Raw genomic sequence first — 18390 nt, forward strand, 5'->3', positions numbered from 1 at the left:
TCATATCTTCAGTTTGTTTACATCGCCTGGACGGCGGCTGACTCCTCCCCTCACGAATAAAAGTTGTTTAATTGAGGGACTAGAGAAAAGAAGAATAACATACTGTACTCACTGCTTAACTGTGTTTCTAGATCACGCTCATTTCAGGTAAATTTACATGCAGTGTGAAGATACGAGCATAATAAAGATCGCTAGCATTAGCATGCTAACACAACAATGCAGCGCAAGTTGTTTTGGTTTCATGCTGGTGCTCAAGGGCGACATCTGAACCAGAAACCTGGTTCAGACAGTTGTTAGTTGTTGTGGTCCTTTAGTCCTTTAAGCCTATCTAGAGACATTAGAGGACATTTGATTAAAGTATAATGTAGCGTTTTTAGCACTTTACATTTTCTTATATTTAACTGTGTTGAAATATTATGCTTTTAAGTTTTTTAAAATCCTTTAAATAAACATAAAATGCTTCCCTTTCAGTACTCGAAACAGACTCTTTCCGAAGCTCTTGGTCAATGAGAACATTTTGTATTTGACTGAACATTTTATACGGCCTTATTTTTTTTTATGGGGAATGAGCTGTCCCTCATAACTTGATGCTAAGTTATCGTGACATGTTTGGTTTCAGATGTTCTCTTGTCTTTATTAAACACAAGATTTTAAGAGCTCATTCTGCATGACTGCACTCATTCAAAGGAAGTGCTGCTGTTTGTTCATCCACACCACTCTGCAGGAGTCGCTCGAGATTAGACCGACATGCAGCGTGGGTTTTTACGGCACCATCAAGAACTGACTTGTAACTGTCAGATGGGAACATTTATGGTCTGTGGCTTTTACAGCCTCTCTTTTCTTTGTCTTTGTCATCATTTATTCTTCTATAATTGGAGTTGGGATGTTGCAGAAGGCTCGATCAGGGTCTTAGTCAGGGCATCACTCCTTGAACTCCCATTGCCATTTTTCCCCCACTAATTGGATCAATCCTAGATTTGATTGGGCAACTTCCTTTCCCAATCTGCTGTGTATTAACCTCCAACCTTTTAACCTCTCCTGCCCTCCCCCCCCCCCCCCTCTCCAGAGAAGGCAGCGGCGAAGCCTCAGGAACAGGAGGAGGAGGTCGACATTGACCTGGAGGCGCCGGAGACGGAGAAGGCAGCGCTCGCCATCCAGAACCAGTTCAGACGTTTCCAGAAGAAGAAGAAGTAGAGTGACTGTGATTAGAAGAGGAAATTAAAAATAGGGGGGGAAAAAAGAAAAAAAAGAGAAAAAAAAATCCGCAGTTGTACAGAAATACAGTAAATGTTTAAGATGAATGGTTTTTAGAGGGGGACGGAGCAGGATTTTAAATTGTTCAGGACTTATTGTCATATTATGCAAAGTGTCATGAAACGCCTTTTTGCATGAAAGATCGACTGAACATCGAGGGTGAGGAAGATGGAAAGGGCAAGAATGGGGGGAAAAGGAAAAAGGTGAAGATTTGGAATTTATAATCTAGCATGATGAAATACTGTAACCTCCCGTTACCAAAATTAACCTCCGCAAATATCCCGTCATATCACCCGTGTGTCCCTCGATTCTCCCCTCAACACGCAAACCCCCCCCCCCCCCCCCCCCCCCCCCCCGTGTCTGTACCACTCCTGAAGATGCAACACAAGCCCAGCACATGCGGACAGAGCTTTAAAACAGCTTCTCTCCGCTGACTGACAGAACAAGCACACGTCCTTCAACAAGAAGAAACAGGAACGCACAAAAAAAGAGATAAGAGAAGCACACTCTCTAGGTTCTTTTCTTTCCGCCTCCCTTCGCCATCACAAGCGTCCTTTTATTCTGTCTCTCTCTATCCCTCTGCAAGGTTGAACACAACACCGAGGCACAGTCTCAGGTGTAAAATCACCTCAGTATTGCCTCCCATGTAGGCCAGATATTGGATCGCCTCTGCCAGCCTGATCTCACAGGTGACGGCGGTGGTGGTCATGGAAACTGGCTGCTAACTCGAAACAGTCAGAGGCAATTTGCCGCGGGCGAGATCAATATGTGACGGATGGCAGACACACAGTGTGCTCGCATGAGTCGTTAACACCGCTCTCCGCCATTATGACCAATGATTGACACGTTAGCCATCGTCAGGTGTTTATGTGTCGACAGCGTCTGCATCTTTTAGAGGCCCCCGAGTGATATCTGATGCTGTTTAATATCAATGAGGGCTGGACGACCTGATGGAAAATCACTAAACATTCATACCTACAAAAGAAAAAAAAAAAAAACAGCAGCCTCTGTCACTGATAGTCAAAAGACAAGACGTTTTGATAAATCGTTTTTTTCACTGAGTCTTTTCATTCGATTAAGCTAACCACAGTGCAGTGAACACGCCTTGGAAAGCAAGATAACCTTGTCTTTTCTCACATCTTGGTTGTAAACTGACTCTCCTGTGTGCCAGCTGAACCGGGTGAGACTTGTCTTCATGTCCTCTGTGTTGACTGATCACTAAAACTGACCTTGGGTTGCTGTTGCTATGCTAGCTTGCTTTGAAATTCTTTCAATCTTTTTAGGGGGGGTAAAGGTCATAGGTGTCAGCTAGAGTTAGACTTAAGCAGGCCTATCATCTCTGCCGTTTGACCCTTCATTTTTGCTTTTGAAAAACCTGTCACTTGGTTTTTTTTGTTCTAGCTAGCTAGCTAGCTAAATAACCTTGCTAGCCTATGAGTTAGCTCTTGCTGTCATGTTGTTGTATTTAGTCGACATCAGAGCCTGTAAAGATTTTTTAAAAGTGAATTTGAACGAAGGTTAGTTTCCGCTAAGATAAACCTGTAGGCTAATGTTACTTTACTTTATAGCTCACATTTTTTTTAGAAGTCTGATAAAATGTAAGTTATTCAAATTTTGTATTTAGTTTGGTTTATCTTAGACTGCAGAATTTCAACCACATCTCAGACTCTTCCTCAGCTGATGGAGTTTTCTCACTTTTCATACAGGAAGTGGTATTAATTCATATTGGGTATTAGCTTTGTTCGTTACAACAGAGTGACTTCTCCAATGAGAAAGCCTACGATATGGTTTAAAGCTCTGGAAAAGGCTCATAAGAGGAGCTTGATTTTTTTTTTTCAATCAAACTTTGAAGGAAACTAAAACGAGTAAGGACAGAGCAAACAATGAAGCATAGGTTGCATAAAGGTTAGCTTGAGTAGAGGCCAACATGGCATAATAGTAACTAAATAGCACAGAGAACAAAACAAAAACCCAACCCCGTGTCCATTGTTGACATGCCACAGTTCACGGCCCCTGTACCTTTCTACTATCTATACACAACCAAGAATAGACTTGGGACTCCAGCAGACCAGAACCCAGGCCTCAAGCCACTTATAGAGAATGACGTTTCATTGTCAATACAGCCGGCATCATATTGCTTCTCCGCCTTAAGTCGCATTTACGACATTTACACGGTGTCTGTCTATGACTGAGTGCTCTCGACCGCGCCTGGTGTTGGGTTGCGCCGTGCCCCAGTCGGTAACTCAAACCTCCGCAGCCTTAAATAAACACTTGATAATGATTCTGAGCAGATGCCAGCCATGAACCTGAGCCCTGTCACCTTTAGATCGGACGGACAGAGAGACACTGCAGCTGTTGGACAGAGACGGAAAAAAAAAGGACACCGAGAGGATCGGAGAAAGGAACCACATTTGCTGCAGTAAAAATATTTTTTTTAAAAAGCACACTGTAAAAATTAATGCCTACAATATACTCATATTGAACATAGTTTGGGACAACAGTTATGACACACAAAATGCACACACACACTCCTGCTTCATCCATCCCCCGCCCCCTCTCCCACTCGCTGTATGTAGCACACTGAACTGCTTCTATAAAGCCAGACTTACTCTCCATCGCTTTAATAATACTCTCACTAATTACTAGAATTATTATTGGAATGTAACCTCCTTTCTATTTCGAGGACATGAAGTGGCAGCAAAGAAAAGGCAACCAGCACAAGCCCGTCGCCATCGCCCCCCCCCCCCCCCACGCTCACTCGTTTGTCTCTGTCTTTGTCCAACTGTTTCCTCCTTCCTTCACAAAGACAAGGTGATTTGACGATGGTATCACCTGAGTTTGATAATCAAACCCCCTTTCTCTCCCCTAACTGGTTTTCTTAACAGCTACCAGACGTACACATAGTGAAACGGATCAATGTAGATCTGTGAACCCAGCAGGCATTTTTAATAGACACCTCAAATCAAAGCAAAGCTTTTGTGTTATTCTTTAAAAAAATAAATGTAATCTCCGTTAGTGTATCCAGTGCAGATATGTTTGTATTTAAGCTGATAGGATTAACAGGTTGGAAAACAGCTCGGCTAAGCTGACTGGACACAGCTGAGATTCAACCTACTTCATCTACCTGCCTCTTTTATATCCAGCTGTTCAGCACCGCTCCCTCTGTCCACTTACAGTCGACACACCAAATCCAGCTTCTCCAAAACTGTATAGAGATGTTACTCTTTTAATTTCACATTTAACTGTTTTAAAGGCCCTGAAAACATTTGTTCTTATGCAGACTATTCATCCTAAACGGACCAACATTTAGCACCAAAGGAGGCAAAAGGCAATTCTAAAATGGCTTCCTACTTGTTAGCTTGCTACTTGCTAGCTTGCCTACTTCTAGTAACCAAGGATGAACACACAAAACAGCAAACTGTCCTTGGAAAATCGTGATAACACTGTTAAGCATCTTAACCACCCTGTGGTGTTTTTTCTCACAACTCGCTAATGAATCAAGTCAACCACGATTTCATCTAAATTACTCAGTGACTTCCTGTTCCCAATATTTTCAAGTATGAGTTGGCTTCCCAACAAAAGTCTTACAGACTATGAAATGCCTATTAAGAACATGAAATATTTCAGGATTACATTTTTAAAACACACAACCAAAGGCTGTAAACTAGCAGAAAACATGTTAGCTAATGTAGCTGCTAGCTAGCAGTACGTTCAGACGGTTTGATATTTAATTTTTTGCGGTTATTATTATTATTATTTCTATTATACCTACATCATTTTATGGATACTTTTTAAGATTTAGATTATGTTTATTAAAGGGTAAGATTTAGTGTTCTCACAGGCTTTACGATCACTTATGGTCACGAGATGTCCTCAATATCACAATACTAACATCTGATTGGCTAAAGATGATGGAATCACATAAAAATCAAGTCAACCTTTAATCCAATCACAGTTTGAACCTTTAAAAACATGGAGGTTTGTGAATCAGTAGTAACCCATTGGTATATGCAACAAAACAATGTGCAACAATAAAAATAAATAAAGAGGGGAGACTTTGAATTGCTGTTGTAAGAATCTGCTCAGGAGTCAGACCCATGTAATTGAAAACAGAGTCTTGTGTCTGGAGGCTGTAAATAGCTACCTGTCAGAATCTAAAGATGGTTAATGTTGCTTGGCAACAGAGGAAGTAATGGCAAGCTGGTCATTTCAATGTGAAATGTGACTTGTGATAAGCCGCGTGGATTTGAGGGCGGTTAGATAAAGGTGACCGTGTTACTGAAAGGTTTGATTCTGACGGTCTGCAGCCGTGTTTCCAATAATATCTAACAACACTTTTTTTTCACCTGAAGACAGCCACATATTGGTATTAGCCCAAGGACTCATCTGCTTATGTCACTTGTATATTACTTCAGTGTAGGGGGAGAAGGGAGTTTGATACAAATTCACCCCATAATGGATCATATGATCAATTTACATGCAATCAATTCTTTAATAATGCTTGAATCCCAGAGATCTCATTTTGTCTTAGTCATATCCAATCCAGTAAAAGCACCTTGTGATTCTTCTTCGCAGCTTATAAATAAGCTATTCTTGTCGGTTGCTTTACACAGCCACAGTTGCTGTCACATGAAAGTTGCTGCTACTTCAATACGCTGTTCGAGATTCCGAAAGACGTTTTAGGTTTAATTTGTCAAAGAATCATATCGCTCTCTCTGTATTCTTTTGTTTCCAATTATTCTCACAGACTTAAAGCTGATTTTTAGACCGCGAGCCTCCCCCCTCCTCATACTACACAGCATCACATTATAGCATACAGGGGACACACCGGTCTTTCTTATTATATCGGTTTCTTTTTCTTCGTCTGTGTTACGTTCTGGCTTTTGCTTTGTTAGCCTGACCTCCTTTCACTCCCGCCCCAAAGGCAAACAAAATGATGGTTTTCGGCGAGCACAGCAAGGCAAGTGAAATTAAAAACAAGCCCGTCTCACTGCTGTGATCATGAATGGAGCAAAGGCGGCGTGTAGTTTGTCCACTGTGGCTTAAGTGTGAGTCCCCACATCCTCCCTAAAGACCCCGCTTTGACGTCACGGCAGAAGAGAGCGGCCCGGGTTTTTGTGTACATACCATTAATACGCATCAGCATCCGTACAATGTCTCCCTAAATCCATGCTTGCAGACTTAATACCTCCCCCCTGCCTGTATATGTTTATCTACATTCACTTCTTATTATGCTTGAAAAGAATATAATGTACTTGGTAGCGAAAAAGTAATTGGTGCGGTACGCCAACAGCGGATATTTGAGCGCAGCTTTTACAGCCTCGGAAAAGACATCAAAGCCATACTTTAGAGAACAAAAAAAAAACATGTATATTTAGATAATCTCTTCTTGTGCATCCCTTCTGTTACGTTGTCTGTAGTGCCGTGAAGCAACAGTCAAGCAGCCCAGAAGGAGAATAAAAAACCCAGTGCATCCTGCAGAAAGCATGTAAAAGAAGGTTTTTTTTTTTTTTTAGTTTTTCAAGATGATTGTACGTTCACAGTGTGGCGTTAAGGTGTGGGCTTCCCCCCTTCACAGCGTGGCCAATCACTGACCACCGTCCATTCAGGGAGGCATCTGCCAATCAGGAAGCTCTACAGGGCCCCTACATCCCAACCAACCATCTTTAAGCCCCATCACTTCTTCTTCTCCTCCTTCTTCTTCTTCTTCTTCTACCAAGGTGGCTGAAGCTTAATTTATTGCTGTTTTTATGAAATTTATGTTTTACTATAATTTACGTGGATACGCCCCGTTTTTTGTGAACTCCTAGGATTTTTTTGTTTGTTGTGTTCCTGATGTGACGGCATGTGTAATCCATATTTGTATGTTTTGAACTATAAATTCCCTTCTGTGCAATTTGACATTTCAATCAAGGATGTGTTGTTTGGACTTTCAGAATAAGGTGGCTAAGGTGAGAATGCACAAGAACACTCCCTGTACTGTGTTTTCTGCACTTAATAAAATTTGCTGCATATTGCTTTGAACTCTACACACTTTGCCTTTGTCAATTTTGTCCATTACATGCATTAAAAGAACAAATAAGAGTAATAATTATGGGCGTTTTTTCTCGTTAAAATTTCAAATACACATTTGACATATATTTCCTGTAGTTGAGAGATGAAATGAGATGAGATTCAACTTTATTGTCATTACACATATAAAAGTATAGAGGTTGAGGTAAATGTGATAAATCAATCTCTGTAGACGCTCTTGAATCAATAGTAGAATATCCTCCTCAACCAGGACCCTTCAGGGGATGCTAGCATCGCTACCAGGACCCCGCAGGAGCTGGTTTAATTCCAGTCCCCGCTGGGTGCTGTTCCAGTTCAAACAGGCTCATGAATGACTCTTCAGAGCATGACTTCATCATCGCCGTGCCTGAATGTAGGAATTTGGAGCACTCAATTATACCTGGGGTAAATTAGGACGATTCGTCTTTGCATTTCCCCTTGACACACATGTGAGCGTGTTAATGTGTTACACCACAGGGGTCAGAGGGGTCTACAGAGGGTCTACATTCAAAGTGAAACAAAATCCTTTTTGTTTTTGTGAAAATGCACATCTCGAGATGAGGATGACAAGTGTTAAAAGTTGAATTATTGATGTTAAATGACCAAGACATTAATTTGTGCTATTTTTAAAGAAATACTTAGTAATTTAAGTAAATATTATTAAGTTTTTGAGCAAAATGTATAATCATCAATAAAAATGTAGATTTAAAGCGTTCTACGAGTCGAAAGTTACTGATGGTGACATGATTCTGGTCTTAAGCACAAAAATACGAGCCACCATTAACTCTCATTATAAGTTGCTCATGCACATTTCCTCCTTTTCAATTCAAATATAGGAGCTACGACGCAGCCACAGGAAAAACGCATTAATGAACACAACACACACGACCACCCAAAAGTAGGCAGCAGAGGGATAAGTCCCATGACCTGAGACATAAAGAGCAAATCATCATGCAGTGTCACTGGATCAGAGCATAGACTGTTCATGAAGAAGGACCAGAGCAGCAGGCTAGACTAGCATGAGTCAGCAGTTTTTAAAGTTTGTCTCCCCAAGTTAAGGAAATATATGCCTGTAATTGCGAATGCATATGGTGTTTGTTAAGGATGTTTAGTAAAATAGATTGTTTTCTTAAGTTAAAATTACCGCAATGCCATGCTAATTATTTTAGCCATAATGGCATTTTCCAGTATGTTTTAACATCTAGCTAACATACTAAGCTATACAACCGGGTACATCTGTACCCCACTGGAGAACAATGAAACAATCCAGCTGCCACTGGCAAAAAAGGTAACTTAATCGCTTGCTTAAGTCATCTTAGGTTTCCATGCAAATGACTCAATACAACTCGCACAAGCTAGCAGGTTCCTGCCAGTTGCTAGTTAGCTAACATCAGCCAGTGACAATCAACACGAGTGACATGACACAAACAGCTCACTTCAAGATAACAATTTTTACTTACCTTATTAATGCAGCTCCGTCTGTCAGCCCTCTTCTTCACCCTTCTCCTCCTCCGGCTTATATTCCTCCATCTGTGGCGTTATAATGTTCCAGACACGTTAGCAATTAGCATCCTCGTTGCTCGAATTAGCAGTCTGTGATTTTAGCCGCCAGCATCATCCAGTTGCTGAGTTTCCGATCAGAAACAAAAATAATGAAATCCACAAAAAGCTGATTCCCCAAAATGAATGAACACTTTTTGTTAATACTTCATTTGAAACTGTGTGAGTGTTTTTATGCTAATCACTCAGTATGACTTATTGGATATGAAAACTCAGACGAAGGTTGGCTCAGGAGGGGTTAAGGATGGTGTAGTGCTTTAGGCCCCAAGAATGAGGCAAACGTTTCAAAAAGCAGACACTGGGAATTTATTTATAATAAGGAACAAATATTGAATGTACAGTGAAAAAAAAAAAACCCACTGCCACTTTGAGCCCCTGCAGCTCTGCACATTATCTGTTTTACTGCTCTCAACCACTGTGCAACTTCAACTCCAATCACCACTGCCCTCAAGCACAGCAGACCTCCCTTTATTTAGCAGCTGGCTCCTACCAAAGGACAATAATGAAGGGTTTAAATCAATTAAGTCACAGGGCATTAATACTCAACTTCCAAATAATCCAAACATCTGCAATGGGGTTAAAAAACATATCCATCCACATGTCAGGTAAGTATTTATCTAATGTGCAATTTAAAGTGCATTTAATATGTCTGCAACTATAAACACCCCTCCACCTCATGCATACTTGGTGTTTTCCACTTGGTGCTCCCCCTTATAAGCTAATGGCAGGCTGTTGTTCTGTTTGACACTTCCTGGATATGAATGTGGGTCGTAAGTATGGCAGTGGTGAAGCAGGTGAGCTAACAAATACTGTGTTTGACTCATTCAACAACAAATAAAATGTGTTCATATGAAAATTGTGCTCTTTGCTTTACAATGTCTATGAGCCTTTTCTATATTATGATTTTATTTTCAGGGGCCTTCCCACTGGTTAGTTGTGACTATGCTAAGTCATGCTATGCTAACGTTAACACAGACCTACCAGTCAGACTGATGTTAAAGACAGCAGCTGGGTAACAATTCTGCATACATGGATGTTGTCTCAGTGACGTCACCCATTGGTTTTGGAAGCCCAGCGATATTGAAAATATAGTCTTAACCTCGCTTTAGGTCAAACTTGTAAAAGACAAAGAGGTAGAGCTGAGGTGGGCCTTTAGCCTCCTGACAAAAAGCGACACTGGGACCGTCTGTCAGTCAGATAAGACCGGCAACTTATTATAAAGATGTATGAATGAACTAGGCTATAAACATGTTAATTTCTGCATTTTAATAAGGGTGTTAATGGGACTTGCTGGGCTTTTTCAACCAGGCTCAAGTGGTCACTCAAAGAACAGAATTTTTATTGTCAAAGGTATTATGGGAAATGTAGGATATTATGACTTAAACAGGAGAGGACAAAAAGTGAAATTGAACCAAAACCAAATCATATCATGAATGTAATTTCTACATATTTCCACCACTCTATCCTGCATTAAACATTGCTTTTAGGGTTAAAAAAAATAAAAAATATTCTTCCCTTTGTCCAACTTTACATAATTCAACCACTAACCTGGCATTTTGAAATGCAGGGGAACCGACTGAAAGGATTGACCTTTTCTGTTGGTATTTGATTTATTTGATCATTCAAGATTCAAGGCAGAAAACCAAGGAATGTGTCATGGGCATGAAGGCTGTCATGAAACAAGACAGATATATTTCAGTGCATCAATATAATAATAATATTAACATTATTTATATGGCACATTTAAAAACAAGGATTTACAAATTGCTTTGCTCTGACATACAGCAAAAGCATAATAAGAACATAGCAAAAGAACTAAAACACAGAAGAACAGAAACAACAGCAAAATAACCAGAAGCTAAAAAATCAGTAAAATACCCAACAAACATATTTATCCCAACCATCTTTGAACCCATCATAAGAACACTACAGCAGAACCCAACAACCTGAGCTAAGACCAAGAGTACCAGAGGTTTAAGATGTTGTACACAAGAAACAATAAAAAGAGCTAAAAACAAATTTACAGGTAAAGAAATAAAATTAAAGAAAAACTAATAAAAAGAGATAAAAGTGGTAAAATAAAGCATTAGTCAATGACAGCTTAAAAATAAGAGCAATTAAATAAAACAGTAACAGGAGATAAAAGCATGAATAAAAAGACTATCCATCTATCCCTCCCTCCCTCCTTCTCTCCATCCATCTCTATCCATCCATCCCTCCATCCATCCATCCCTCCATCCATCTATCCCTCCCTCCTTTCCTTCTCTCCATCCATCCATCCATCTCTATCCATCATCCCTCCATCCATCCATCCATCCCTCCATCCATCCATCTATCCCTCCCTCCCTCCTCTCCATCCCTCCATCCATCTATCCCTCCCTCCCTCCTTCTCTCCATCATCCATCCATCTCTATCCATCCATCCCTCCATCCATCCATCCATCCCTCCATCCATCCATCCCTCCCTCCCTCCCTCCTCTCCATCCATCCATCTCTCTATCCATCCATCCATCCATCATCTATTCCTCCATCCATCCATCCATCTATCCCTCTACCCATCCACCCATCCATCCACCCATCCATCCATCCATCCATCTAGCCATCTCTCCATCCATCCCTCCATCTCTCCATCCATCTCTCCAGCCATCCATCCATCCAGCCATCCCTCCATCCCTCCATCCATCCAGCCATCCCTCCATCCATCCATTCTTCCATCCATCCTTCCATCCAGCCATCCCTCCATCCATCCATTCTTCCATCCATCCCTCCATCTCTCTATCCATCCCTCCATCCTTCCATCCAGCCATCCCTCCAGCCATCCATTCTTCCATCCATCCATCCAGCCATCCAACCCTCCATCCCTCCAACCCTCCATCCATCCATCCATCTATCCATCCATCCATAACACAGAGCAGCTGTTTATCTAGCTAATACATTTTTAGAGGTCTCTTAATCAAAAACAATTCCAAGAGCTGTAGTTTGATATTGATGTGCAGTAGCAAGGCATCATGGGAGATGTAAAACCTCCGCAAACGCAGATGAAAACAGTACCTGATGTGACTCAGGTATAGAACTGATGTTCACTGAGGCTTTCATGCATTCAACTTTCATTAACATAATGTTTGGCCATGTTTATGTAATGTAGAATTAAAATAAAATAGCTGCAGGTAAGGTTTGCTAACGCTTACGGTTCACTGAGTTGCTTCCTAACTCTCTGACATAATATCTCATGTTTCCCTTGGAGGCGGGTGACTAATTGGGATACACACCTTGACAAAAGTTACAGATTTTTTTTTTTTTTGCAACTGAACTCCGTCCGACAAAAAAACTCATGATGCGTTTAGTAAACACCATAGAAGTGTCTGAAGCAAAGATTCACACCAAGTGAAACAGTCATGACTCACACATGTGCAGGACAAGATCAGCAGAGAGATACTACTTTGTCCACAGGGGGCGCCAGAATCGACAGAAACGAAAAAAGTTTCTCACAGGAGCTTTAACTGTGACCAATCAAAGACTTTCATCCGTGGATTTGATTTAATCAGCAGGGATCTTAACGTCTTACAGTTGGATTCATTCTCTATGACTTTGGTGGTGTTTGTGTCACATCAATTCTTCAATAAAGGTTGTTTTTTTTTCTCAGGGATCACTTTTCATTCTTAAGGATCAATGTCTCTTTTTGTCAATTTCCCAATGGGAGATCGATAAAGTTTTAGGGAAACAATGCCCGAGAAGCTAAGCTTAATATTATTGATCTCAAAGCAGAAAGACTTGAGGGGAATGAAAGAGAAGAAGGGTTAAAGGATTTCTAAAAAAAAAGTCCATGTCAGCTTTGAGCATTTTTGGTCAATACATGGATTAAGTTCTCCGGAGAGGAGCTGAAGGAGGTCTATTGTCAACGCGACTTGTTCAAGGAGTCACAAAAGGTCATTTTACAAAATCTGTCTCCACTTCTGTTGGGGATACGGTGTCCCGATAAGGAATAATGAAAAACAGTTTGATCTTGTATTCATGAGGAGGAATCCTGCAGCTAAAAATGAATCATTGTTTCAAGGTCTTGTTTTTTTTTGGAGTCCATAATTCCGAGATGAAAATCTCTCTGTGTTTACTGAACCACGCGAGCTGTAGCCTCAAAACGTCTCTTGTGATCACGCGAACACGACCACGACTGTGCGCCTTTTGTTCTTCTGCATCTCTCAGCGGTCTTTATTAAGACGTATGTGGACAATATTTCAAATCTCCGCGAGATGGGGAGCGACAAGATCAGATCGGATGGGATCAGATTGGATCACATCACATCTGAAGGGAGAGGGGAACACAAGAGGCCGTCTCAGCGCTGTGCATGGCAGTGTGAGCACAATATGGTTTAAATAAAAAAAAAAACTCCATCGGCCTGGTTGCATGTGCTTTTATGACTCGATTCTATTCAAAATGCATTCAAGTCGCAAGCCATGTGATGCATGAAAAGGTGGTACCTGATATGGATGGGATTCATGCAATTCACCCCATCCAGGGATACTGCACTGGCACACACACAGACACTTAAAACATGCAGCAACAGGCAGGAGAGAACAGAGCAGTCCACAAATTGAGTGCCGCATTTGAATGAATCACTGCAGCACTGTAGCTCCTCTTCTGCTGCTGTCTGTGTGGGGAAGGTACAAAGACAGAGGGATTGCTTCTTTTTTTTGAATGAGGGGGAAGAAAAAAAAGTGCTTCTTTGGGATTCTAGAAAACACAATGCTGTCTAAAGCAGCGTAGAAATTGTGTTTTTTTTTTTTGTGTCACATCAACACGGCTGCTGCGTGATGCAACAATCCTTACGAGGCTGACTCCGCTGATGTGTGCTGTATGGATGTCTGTCTTCGCTGGGAAAATCCTCTCATGCACAAGAGATGATGCATTTCAACATTTAAAGAGGCAGTGTCGGGGGGGGGGGGAATCTGTATTTTACACATCACACTGATGACAAACACCAAATGTGTATTTATATCTCTGACGTGGATAAAGTGCAGATCCCTGAAAACCTTTTTTGAGTTATCTCCAATAGAGCTGGCATTTGAAGATAAACTGTTTCATAGCATTCTTAACAAAACAGATTTTCCTTTGCCTTTAGCTGATATACAGCACTTACTGTTTTTGGATGAGTGGATAATAGCATTCAGCTGTAATGTGCGTTAGCTCAATGATTAACAGATCAGCTGTGCTGCATCAGTCCTCTGGAAAAATCAATCAGTCAGCTCGCACTAGTGATTACTTACATAACCGTTCAGCTGTGGCCGGCTCGGCTAAAGTTAGCATAAAAGATTTTTTTCGAGTTAAAGGTGTGGGTACTTGTCCATGCTTCAGTGCCTTTGAGCAAGACACACATTTAGACTGACTCCTGACCCCGGAGATCCCTCCAACTAAACGTCCAACAATAATATATCAACTGTAGGGGTGGGAGTCACAGAGTTAGCTTGCAATGTGATGCGATTGTGATACAATATAAGTACTGGGAAGCAATGATATGCGGTGCGGTGTGAGACCATACGACACCAAAAGATACAATCTGGGCACAAAATGGTACCATATGATATAATACAATACGTTAGGATACGGTAAGATACCGTAAAATTCAATTCAATACACGTGGAGGTTGCCGCCTCACAGCCAGAGGATTTTGGGTTTGGATATCAGCCGGGCTCTTCCTGTATGGAAAAAGGGTTTTATCTGCCTTTTTCCCACTGGAGCTTGGACACTGACTTTAACCCGACTGGAAAGTACATTCCCTAACAGACGAGCCCCCTCAAGGTGGCAAGTCATCATGGTGGTTTTTGCAGTACTGCCTCACAGATGGCAGATTGCAGGTTCAAACCTTGGCCAGGGCCTTCCCTGTGGAGATAGAGCGCTCTGGCTCTGTCACACTAGACCTTGAACAAGGATGTTGAACTACAAAGAGGAAACACTGACAGGCGGCACGATGGTGAAGAGGTTAGGGCTGCTGCCTTATAGCTTGAAGGTTCAGGGTTGGAGTGCGGGGTGAGAGAGAGGAAAAAAGAATGCAAAGACAGAACTGAGGGTATACAGAGGGTAGAGACGCTAGATTTTCCCTCATTACATGTTAAGTGATTTCTTTTTTACAAACATATACTGACATACATCCAATTATAAGTTGACTTATAAAATAGGGTCAGCACTTTGTTTTCCATTTGGACGCGCTGGCTTAAATCTGTCCTTTGTATCCAGTCTGAAGCCACATTTTTATTCTATACTTACTGTTTTTTGACTAGTTTTATCTTTCCTGGTTGCAGAATCCTGCCCCAAGAGGAGGACTGCTGGGAGCTTAACTCGGCTTGTTTTCGAGCATTTAGGGCGATCCATGGCTGTGTGCGCGGACTGTAAACTTCAGTATCCAATTAAGGGAGGATATCCAACCCTTGGAAGTCGGAGCTTTGACAAAAAGAAACGCTGATTTGCACGGGCAAAGCACATTTCTTACATGACGTACTCAAGTCAGGTCGTCCAGGTGGCTCAGTCAGCGATAACCTTGCCTGTCTTGAAGCTGGTCTTTGCTTCCCCAACCAACCTGCACTGCCTGGCTTTCACACACAAACACACCGGCCTCTTGCTGGAAAAACTATGGAAGGGAAATGACTGAAGAGCATCATTTTAACAAACACTGTAACCCGAGAGTTGTATCCACAGATTACATTCACAGTAACAACTATCAAACCAGAAGCAGAAGACGTGACTATATGAGGCACATTGGTTTGATTCCGGGGGCTTCAAGGAGGTTCCTGGTTTCAATCCCCGTTGGACAGCACGTTCTCCCAGTGCATGTGTGGGTTTTCTCCAGTTTCCTCCCACAGTCCAAGGACATGCTGGTTAGGTTAATCGGAGACCCTGTAAATTGGACTGTACTGGTGAACAGTCCAGGGTTTAACCCCGCCTCTCGCCTAATGACAGCTGCGATCGGATCCAGCACCCAGCGACCCCCGAACGGACAAAAGTGGTATAGATAATGGATGGATTGATGGTTTGATTCCCACTTGTGCTAGGAAGAACATCAGTGAAGTCGCCTAGAAAGGGCATCCCATTAGCCCATTGCCCGTTGGCTCTGGTCCAACCAGTGCCAGAACATCTGTAAAAATGCCAATTCAAGTACCAAAATCGACACTAATATCTGGTGGAGTGACTTTTTTCGCAACATTCATGTTCTGCAAATATCATCAATATGAAACTCTTTATAACACATCGCTCTCTTCCAGTTCTTCAGCTACAGCAGCAGTCGATCATTTCCACAGCTTCCAGGATCATTTCATACAGTATCTCCTCAGGCTATCATTTGCAGCTTTCAGCATTTTCTGCCATGAAGTGCACCTTTTTTGCAATCTGATTTCCCCCCCCACAAAGATCCAAGAGGCATCATTTCAGCCACGGTGTTTTTGTGCTCAGGTTGCGAGGGCACAGTCGGGTTATCAGTAACATAGAGAGTGTGACACCATCCACCCTGACTCACGCGTGATACTGTATCCGCCAAAGGAGGTGGTGCGAGCGCCGATACCCTCTCTGAGAAACCAAAGAGCATCAGGAGGGAAGGGGCGAGCGATAGCGGAGGAGAGTGAGCTGCAGGAATCAAACATGCTGCGATGAGAGAGAGAGCTCACTGCTTTTTTTTTTTTTTTTTTTTTTAAATGTACTGTTTCTTTTTCTTCTTTTGTGTGTTTGAGAGGGAAACCCTGAGAGGGTAACACACTGAGGGGTTAGGTTTCTTCCACGGCTCTTTTAATTATGACATGCAGGAGGGGAGATCCGTTTAAGAACGTGCCGTTTGTAGGAGAAAAAAAGGAAAAAAAAAACCCAGTGCAGTGAAGCTTCCAGCAGAGACTCGGGTTGCAGGGAGGAAGAGGAAAAAAAACAACAGTAAGCAGTAGAGAGAATAATATACGAGAGACAGAGAAAGGATGAGGGACTATTTATACACCCCCAAAGACAATCTTTGGATTTAGTTCTGGAAAATGAAACACAGACAAAAGAGGCAAAAAAAAAAAAAAAAAGCAGAAGAGACGAAGAAGATGATAACTGAAGCTGCCAGAGAGAGAGTAAAGAGAGGAAGAGAAAGTGAAGGGGGGAGGAATACATTTACCTTGACTGACACTGCGACAGGGAGAGAAAGCAGAATCCCCCACTCCAAGAAAATTGTAGCTCCATAACATCATGCGACACAATCTCTGCAGTACTGTGGGGGGGCAGCACATGAACGCATACAGCAGCAATCAAATGATTTAAAAGTTATTATGTGAGCAGCCATTTTTAAAAAAATGGTTATGATTTTGTGGCAGGTGTTCAAACGTACTTTTTAAGGGGATTCTGCACAAAACTGACAGCAGATACAGTTCAAAAGAAAACGATGGGAAATGAAGACGTGAGATAATCAATAGGATGCATAAGATAAGTAGGGATGGATTGACATTTGCAGGGAGTGAGAGGGATCAATGACACCTCAAAGACCTGCACATGTGGTCATTTCCAGAACAGAACCCCCCCCCCCCCCCCCCCCCCCCCCCCCCGTTCAATGCCTTATTGACATCAGCGCTGTCAATATGCTGCAGTGCAAAAGAGATCAATCGTTATGAGAGCTGGTTTCAGTGTGACTTTAGGAGTCAGACTTCCAAAGTTGTAGACCGGAAAACAGATTTCAGCAAACCTGATATTATTGGCTCTGCAGGGTTTGGTGTTTGCAGCAGCTTTCACTCCCAGCAGTCATTCCTTTGGATGTTTTTTTTGTTTTTGGGGGGTGGGGGGAATAATCTCAGATTTGTTTCAACCCCCCGTGTTGTAATTGTGCTCATACGTTGCCATGGATTACATCGTCAGTTACAGTATAGCCTATAACAAATGCATCATGAATGTAAAGTGCCTGTTGGCAGGAGCTGCTGCTTCCTCAGTTCTAGTCCAACACTGCCCACTAGTGGTGGAAATAAAGGATTGCAGCACATTGCAGCACAAGTAAGGTCTTTTACCTGCTTTTTGTGAAGTGTCTCGAGATAACACTTGTTATGAGTTGACGCTATACAAATAAAAATATATTGATTGATTGATTGATCCAATGTTTCTGTCTGCATTGAAAATGTGAAAAAGATGTGCAAACCTCCTCATGTGGGTCTTTTACCTGCTTTACCTGATTGAGGTTGCCTTTAGTTAAAATTGAACATGCTAGCTGCGTGATGTTTCTGACTCTGCCAGTCCTCTTTCAGCCAAAGAGGACTGTGCTAAGTGCTATCTTTTTTGTTAAAATGTTATGCATTCGGTGTTAGGTACACAAATTACATTTAGAAAATCGTATATATGACTATGTGGGATGTTTTATTTTTGAAATATAAAAGATCTTTGGGAGGCAATGTCATTAATAACATAGCTGACGGTGTTAAGCAGAGAAATGCATCCCTTCCAACAATTGCATGCACCTTGCGGAAGTGTTTCAAAAAGGTAAAAATCGTATTTCTAGGGAGATGCAAAAATACGGCATTATAGCATTTTAAGG

The sequence above is a fragment of the Labrus mixtus genome, chromosome 23 (genome assembly GCF_963584025.1).
Source record: "Labrus mixtus chromosome 23, fLabMix1.1, whole genome shotgun sequence".
Classification (NCBI taxonomy): domain Eukaryota; kingdom Metazoa; phylum Chordata; class Actinopteri; order Labriformes; family Labridae; genus Labrus; species Labrus mixtus.